A 9648-nucleotide genomic window follows, 5' to 3' on the forward strand; every position below is an offset into this window, starting at 1 on the left:
TAATTGAACTCTGAAAATATGACATTCCTTTTTTGAGCTGTGTGTACAGTAGGAGGAAGTTATGCATTCTACGTATATTTTTTTTAATCTCCATTTACTCGAAAATGGGCATTTTTGGTTTAAATTAAATATCGAACTGGATCCAAGTAGACATTATACCGTTTTGAAGATAATTAGGAACACTTATTTTTATGAGTGTCATTTTTATATGATTATGCTTATTGATTAAAAATATGTAATTTTTCAATAACAGTGAAAACCTTTTTCGATGACATAACATTACATAACATTCTTTCAAATCGGTTCTATAGTTTCTTAGTTATAGTAATACAACTTAGAGTCAGTTTCAGATAACATAAGTTCACATTATTTGACTCAGTATTAATATATTTTAAAATTATTAACATACTGAATTTAATCTTTGTGTGCATACAATATTAGCTTGGACAAAGAGACTTTGTTCAATAAATAATAATTTACTGCTCTTTGATAGTCTGTTGACATTTTTTTTAAAGACAGTTTATCTTTTTATATGTAACATTGTATATTTCTTTCAATGGTATCCAAAAAAAGTGTAATCGAATGGGAATTTATAAAGAAAAACTTTTAGTAAAAATTTATTTACAATTAGGTATTTAACTTATTGTCAGACACTGAACGAGGAAGTGAATTCGGCCTTCATGGGCGTTGGACCAATTGTTACAAGTTCAGAAGAAATCTTGCCATTGTTTGAATAAATCGAACGGATAGTCCATTAAATGGTTCACTAGTTAGAAAATCTGAGTTTAATTAGCGGAAGTAAGTTTGATTAACGACTCGTCTTTAGCAATTAAATACGGTCAATCCTTCAATCTTAGTAATTATTATTCAATAATAAGTTTAATGAGTTTAAGCAATGAGTTTAATGAGTTTAATATTTCATTCAGAGTCATTTGTACGTAATTTATTATATTTATACGTAACGATATAATACATTTTTATATGTAAGTAGGCTCCACATTTTATTTTGTCCATGTATATCTTAAGACCAAGCTAATTTTGACTTGATTTTACATGGGTAAATTTCATAGCTAAAAATAAAAATAAAATGTATTTGTTATTCATCAAAAACAAATAAAACCTTAAGTGAAAAAAATGTTAAATATATTGGATATCCTTGGGATTTGTTGATACAAATATCATAAAAGAAAGAAGCGGGTGGCGGGGCGCGGGTGCAAATGAAATCTGAATTTTTTTTTGTGTTATGTGTTTATACTTTCAATCGTGTGTGATTTACCTAGATGTTAAAAAAAGCGTTGTGAAAATGTTTAAATTAAAAAATATAAATATAAAAATAATTGTCGTCTGCGGATTTCGCGTCTTTCACGAGGTTGATAATAAATATGGCCGAACTCATAACATACCGTCAGACAGACAAATAAACAGACATTACTTTCACATATACTATATGTGAAAATTGTACTACATGTGAACATAATATTTGTATAAGATATTTGAATATAAAAAGTTGAAACTTGTCAATCGATAATATTGTACGCGTTAACTTTTCAATCAAATGTATATACAGCTCGCGACTGAAGCCACAAATAGTGGATTGTAAAACGAACATAAACTTCACTACGATTCACTTAAGAAAAGACAGGACATAAAGACAAAAAGCAATAGAGTAGAGTCGTAAAAGTTACTTTTGAAACGGCTCACTAAATGTAAACAGTACTTGTATGATGAAAATGCTTTAACTTAAATATGTATGTTTATTTTACCTTTGTATGTAATGTATATATGAAACAAAAAAAAGGTAATTATTCAATTTAAATTGACGTCTAGAGAGATCAATGATGCATACAATATTTCGTTATATTGATATTTCAATATAAATTGAATATATATTTAATTTATTTAAGCGCATTAAAATATAGTCATAGCTGAATTCAATATCTAATTATACTCTCAAAAACACATAAACAAAAAAGCATATTTTTACTTCGCAGGCACACGTATATCAACATATATAATTTTATAAGTGGAATGTCAAGGCGACAATCGCTAGACATATATATATATAGGTATGGGCAACAAATGTGATTATGATGATTTCCTCCTGAACTTTATCTTCCAAAGCGGTATTTCCTAGCAAGACTGGCTTGCGGCGGATAAACTTAGATATATTGTAAGAATGTGTGAGACAAAATGAAAGACAAGTGCACTGTTCTGCACTTATCCCTTATTCACTCTCATTCATTATCATACTGATCATTTACTGATCAAAAATTTCGAATTAACCGACGACGACTAAGATTTAATCCAGGACCTCTGGACCTGAAGTCTTGTAAGCTGCGGTAATAAGGTCAAATGTATGTATAGAGTATTTAATTGATTTTCTAGGGACAGTGAAAATAATATTCCCACGTTCGTCTGGTTATTTTTACATCAAATGTTCACCACTGTACGTAGAAGTACAACGTCAGTGTTTGTAACATTCAAGGATCGTTGTGAGATTAAATCGTCAAACAAGGTATCGCTGTTTCAATTTTATAGTTATTGAATTTTACTATTGAAAACTTTAAAATTTCGCTTAAAAGCTTTTAAAGTGGAAATGGACGAGAAATAATATTCGAGTCTTATAATACTCATATAATATATGAAAAGTTTCAACTGACTTTGGTTCAACTTGAAGCCGTAGACAACGAACTGTATATGTATTTGGATAGGTTCTCTTTGTTTAAAAATAGTCTTTATTTCTAAAATAAGTATTTGGCCTTATACATAAAGGTAATAAAAATAGTTATATTTTTACTAATTACGAATTTGTTACGTACGAATAACAGCTGATTTCTATTTGATTTTTTGTTTGTTCCGTCTGACGTACCGGCGCGTGCGCATGTTGCCTAAACAATCATTTGCGTACATTACTCAGAATGTCAAAGATCGAATATCATGACGTTCAAGCATTTCGATGTATCTTCGACTTAGAAAATGTACCTTGGTTGCTTTTCAATGCCTACTGATAGTATCAAAAATATAATAAAACAAAAAGTGCATGGCATGATACATACTTCTTTCTTGATTTAATTTTGATACAAAACATCACAAAAAACACATACAATACTCTTATAATTAAAAATATGAGTGCCAATAAAGTACAAAAAATATAAAATACATTTTTTGCGTGCTGGCAATAATATTATGTAAACAATTTATGTACTTATGTTTTTAATTCATTTCAAATCTTTCGGTATGGGTACAAAAAAAAATTATTCAGTACATATAATTTTTTATAGAGATATTAATAAGCTGGGAGTACGAGTCCGAATCCTATGTAGAAATGACGATTCGACATAAAATTAAAAAAATACAATAAATATTACTCATATTTGTAGCTAAGATTTCGTTATCTTATTATTTTAAAGCACGTGAGTAGATACATTTATTGTATCGAGTTTATTTTTCAATTAACTCGCTATTAATTTATTTATAGAATCAATTAATTCGAATAATCAATATATTTATTACAATTTAATGGTATTGATAAGGAAATCATTGCAATGTAGGTAGAAACATCAATCGACCCTTTGAACTTTGAAATTCAATAGATTATATATTAAATATACTTGAATTAAATCGATAGTTTTTTTCATCATTAACAAAAAACTAAATAGATCACGTTCTAGTAGCAAAAACTATACACGAACTAATCATTCAAATCACTATCCGTATAAAAGCGAATGTTAACGCAAGAGTAATTCCTGATGTTTATTCAATGAAGAATGTAAAAGTATTCGGAAATGCTCGTTCAGATACACTTGAATAGCCGTACACGCATCCGTTTCTCCTTTTCAATAAGGTAAAGGAAAATTTACATCAAAAATATTGGATAATATTTACTTAATCTTTGCGCTAATTCTGACAAAATACTGTCAGATTACTCTCTGAAATCCTAATCCTTGTCACCGTCTGTTATATTTTATGTAACACAGTACATATTTGTTTTTTATATCAATATCATCTTAATAATAATAAAAATAAAGCCTCTTTCATTTCCTTAACGTACTTAGAAAAGTAAAAAGATAAGAATATATTTATATAGAATTATTCTGTCTAGGCGCTGTCTCTGTGCTTTCTTTACAGTCTTTTCCAGCATATTTTTTAAATTCATCTTCGCATCGCTCTTTATCCTTTGGCTCTCTTGGCAGTCGGATCTGACCTATTAGAGAAGATATAGCATATTAATAGTTAATTTAAAAACACACTAACGGACAATGTTAACACTCTATAGTCTGAAATAAACAAATTAAAATTTTAATAATTTATATTCTTGACTATATACAAAGCTATACATCGATACACATATTATAAATGACTAGAAACACCGACATTGTTTTTGTAGATTAAAGTATTTTAAGACGTTCGAAACGCTTATTAAAACGGTTATAGAATATAGATCTATTCAATCACGAAATAATAATCGGCGTGCATTAGAATGACCGAGTGACGTCCGTGCTTACAATGTGTTTTATCAAAAATAATATAGTAACAATACAAACTAGAATATATTTCTTAAATTTATTTAACGTTAACGCCTTTAATATTGACGGAAAATTTAGTTTCATATAATTTGCAATGAAATGTACGTAATTAAGTACAACAAAATATGATAACTATAGAAAGTTGTGGTTGATGGATAATAGAATTATCCTTACTCATTTTCGAATTACAGGCATATTTTTTTTGGATGATATTAAAGACTTTTTCCTCATCCTCGTCCTCATCTATTCCTCATCTGTTATCGATAAATAATTAAAAAAAAATAACGACCAAACATTTTCCATTTTTAAGGTATTGATACAGTTAATTGAAAGCAAATCATTTGTCTATCGATATGGGAAAAATGTATTCAACAACACTTGGGTGGTTCTTAAGTAGGCAAATTCGAAAGTTATTATGCAATAATATGTAATATGATTTATAATTAAAATAACAACTATATTTCAACGAAGTCATAATGAACACAACCGCATGCAATGTTTGTTAAGATCTTTTGATAATAAGTCAATTTCAAGTACTTATTATATCTCCAGAATACAAACAAAAACGTTATCAATAAAATATTAAATTAAAGCCAATATTCAAGTATATTAATTATAGGTGAATTGTCAACACCAAAATATGAATTTGCACAACGAAGGCGGTGAAGGAAAACATCATGACGAAAGTTCCACATCTGTAAACAATCCACATTGGAATAAGGTGGAGGAATTAACTCGAAACCAGAGGTTTTTGAGGGTGAGGAGAGCCTCATAAGGTGAGAAGCCCTAAAGTTGGGCTAACCCAAAAGTGGCATTTACGGGATACTTTACGACATAACACACGTGATGTTTAAAAATACTGTGTCAAAATTTCTCTCTGGTTTCTTAATACAAGTTTTGAGCAGATAACGTCTATTTTTCAAGAAATATTGAAGTGATCACATTTCGAAAAAACAATGACGTGTTGATAACCGATACTAGTTATTGCCACAGATAAGTGTAACAATGCCAATGCACTGATAACGATAAGATAATTTGGTTTAAGTGAAATGGTCACAACAAAAGCTTTTTATACATAACGCGGTTAGCAAATTTTCCTCTTGATAGTTAGTGGTAATCTCTCGATTGAGACATATCTATGTGTAACTCCCTTGGCAACATATAATGAAATATTTTCATTCGAGGTTTTAAGATAATAATTTTTAAGTACACTTGTTGAACCTTTAGAAATTTATAAAGTTTTACTTATATCAGAGAAACCGTCATCTCCTATTTTAATCCCTCGAGGGAAATACATTAAAAACTATTTTGACAGTGTTGTTTCAAAAGATGTTTATATGCTATGTATTTACGAGGTTATACCTATATTGGTTAGTTTAATAAGGACGATTTGGTTAATCTTAATCAATATTTTATATTTAAAATACACAGTTCGTTATGATATATTATACAAAGCACAGTAAAAAGCATTCGACGCACGCCCGTCTTTATCCAGGGTACAGCGTTTTCAAAAACCCGGGTGCCACACCTTAGGGCCACGCCGATGATGGTCAAGTACTTTACCTTTGGTAAAGCGCCCCAAAAGGCCCTATAGAAGGAGGGGAGATCAGTACAGTGCTTGCACCCGGGCACTTGTTATGCTTATGACGGAGTTGCTTCTTGTTGCTAGTTGATTCGACTCAGATATTTATTACAAGTTTTATGATATATAACCTATCATTTATTTTAACCGTTTAATATAATTCTGTTGAAAGTATGAAATTATATTAGAGAATTAAAAAATAAATATGATTTTTGATAGTATACTAAATCGATTAAATTAAGTTTTGTTTTTAATCGGTTGAAGATCAAATATTTTTTTATTTAAAAAATAATTAATTAAATATATATTTATATAAGATCTTTCACTGTAATAAGATTACCGTCGTATGCATTTTTTTTCAAGCCGGTAGCGTGATGATTCAGCGTCTGGGACTAAATAAATAAAAATAAACATTACTCGCTTTTAAATAGAGTTCAAAATCAACCAAATATGAAATCTTAAGCCACTCGTGTACGAAGATATCGATCTCCTTTGTTTCAATGTATTTGAGTGGAACGGCTTTTGTAACTGAATATCTTGTTGGATATAAAAAATATTAAAAAAAAGACTGTTGCTTATGTGTCACAATTTAAATACTATTTTATTTTGTTAAAGGAAATACGTTCGAAAGTCAACGGAAAAATAAGAAATTTACTTTTTTCGTATTGAAAGATTATTTTGTAAAGATTATAGTTCAAGGAGAGGAGATAAAATAAAGAGAGGTTACTGAAAACACATTTTCTGATTTCGTATTTTGATACGTCGTCGTTGAATTCCTCGAAAAAGATTCTGTCACAATCTATATACAGATAGATTTTTTTTTATATCGTTTGTAGAATAAGTAGTCTATTTAAGTGTATAATGATTTCAATAAGTGTTAAGTTTATCTTAGATAAAAATATATTGAAATATTGCCAACACATGCATATAAAATATCCATAGAATGAAATCTTACTCATTTTAGACGTTAATCTGCGAAGATAATTCTCAGTGGATTTGACAATTTCCTCGAGTTCGCTGAAGTCGTGTATATACTTCTATACATATAATTTATATATATGTCACAAATATAATAACTATCATATAGATAAAAAACTATGTCGTTGCTACACGAACAGTAATCAATAATAGCCTCACGATTGATTAAGTTAGACTGCTTAAAATATTCTATATACTGTCAACATAAGTATAATAAATAAGTAGGTAACTTAATACTAATATAATAATTCTAATAACTCCAGAGTTAATTTAAAGTAAGGAATATATTAGGAACGAGTATGTTAGAACAAGAATATATGTATAAAAATGTTTTAATGTTATTTTAGAAAGTTAAAATTATATTAAAAGAAAATTTAAGAATCATGAAACTTTAGTTAGCATTTCTTTCGTATTAATTTACGTGAAGTTTTTTTTGTTGCTTGTCTTTGCTCATATTATGTTCAGCGATGAAAGCAATGCAAGGAAGCCTGCACGTACCGACGAGGAGCACGTGGGACGGGAGGCTTAAGCTGTAAATCGTTAAGAGGCTATTGTTTTCTTATGCCAATTTATATATAGAAAAACTTACGATTCGGTTCAAAAATAATTGTTGAACTTTAACTTGCTTTAAACCTCTTCTATGAAACTAACTAATCTGAGAAAATCGTGCATTCCTGTTATTGCTAAGTCAGTAATATAGATAAGATATGAGAAAAGATTATATTTTCCTTATCCAATCGAAGTTACATAGATAAGATTGCGTCATAGATAGAAATTGGCAAGATAAAGATGTCGTCTATCTTTGTTGAACTTACTTTTATATGATTGACACGTCCTTTACGAAATATTTATTTATTACTTACTTATATTAGCGACTTTGCGTTGAAATAGATCTATAACATTTTAACTTTAAGCAATTAATATAAATAACATTTTTGCCCTCTCAGGGGATTCATTTCATCATTAGCGAAATGGATCAAGATCATTTTTATAATAATATAATATATTTGCATTGATTCAAAGAGATCCACGTATTTTATAATATTTCTTCAAAAGTTTTGCTACTTTATGTTGGTAACTTACTAACGTAAAAATATTCACACTTGAAGCATTAATATGTTTCTGTCTTTGTTTTAGCCTTTATGATCGATAAAAAACCAAACACAAAAACATTTTAATTTCAATATACGTACATACATGCTTGTTAGTTATTTTTTTATTACTTATATAATACAAGGTAATGCACAAAAGTTCATTATGTTACTTAAACATAACATTTACACATAACGCATATAAATTTACAGTCAAACAACTCAGTACGGTGTTTACTTGCATTTTAGATTGATTGATGTGATTTCAACCTATACGCGTGCGCATGCGCAGGGAATCATATTCAGCCTTGAGAGACCATTCTATTATGTGATTCGATTAATATTGTTATTGTTTAGTTATAACAATGCACACAGGAAATAATTTTTTAACTCAAGCAAATAAAGTTAAGTTAATATTTATTTTTCTAGATTTCTTTATATAAATACTTAAAAGAATTGTTTCGATTTAATGTTGAGGTGAATGACCTTTATTGTGAACCTGGCAGGGTTGACAGACTCAACTATCGGTATTGTTTGTAAAAGTTTAGGGTCGTCACAAACGAAGTGTAAATATTGATAATAAATGGATTTTAGTATTCGAAATGTCTAAATTATACATCCATTAATAAATTTAAAAATTAAAAGGCGATTAAAATTGCTTCTGTACTAAGATTTTGATCAATTTTCATATGTGTAATGTAAAATTATATTTTCTTATACAGACGTGTTTGCTTAAATCAATAATTGTGTTAACTTGGATATAATAAAATGAGCCTTATTCCCTAAGTAAATATACGTAATTCTTATTTCAGGTAAGTACGGTAACCCTATCGTCCTCTGGATCGATGCCAGACAGTTTGGCGCGCTTTATAGGTATATTTCATAGACATGGAGAATTCTAAGTACATTAAACTATTTGGATTCTCAAATAAAACTAGCAAAATATTGACTTTAAGGCTAAAAAGGTTTTTAATTACTCATTTTAAAAAGCAAGTCTTATTATTAATAAATATATTAAGTAATACTTAATTATAATAATTTTATTAATTATAATATTACTTAAATATAATAAATAATACTTGCAAAAACTTTTATGAGGCGTTACAATATTTCCTATTTCCTCATCGACTAACCATTATTTTTTAGGTAGGAGAAGACAATATTTAGTTAGCTAATATAGAATGTTTCAGCAACTGTCCGTATTGACTTTTATGTCGTCTGCTCATAGAAACTATGATATGTTTGAAATGTCTTTAAGCGGGCAGTTCATTCGATCTATGTTTTTATTTTTAACAAACATATGAACATGAAAAAAGCGATATTAGACATCGGACAGATATTATAATACAGCGGAAACCACGCTTATTTATTTTTATATAGTACGAAAACACTCCGAGTAGTGAGTATACAATTATACTTATACAAAATCCAGGATAAAATTTATAATTATATCTCTATATTATATTATTAT

The sequence above is a fragment of the Vanessa tameamea genome, chromosome 17, assembly GCF_037043105.1.
Source record: "Vanessa tameamea isolate UH-Manoa-2023 chromosome 17, ilVanTame1 primary haplotype, whole genome shotgun sequence".
NCBI lineage: Eukaryota > Metazoa > Arthropoda > Insecta > Lepidoptera > Nymphalidae > Vanessa > Vanessa tameamea.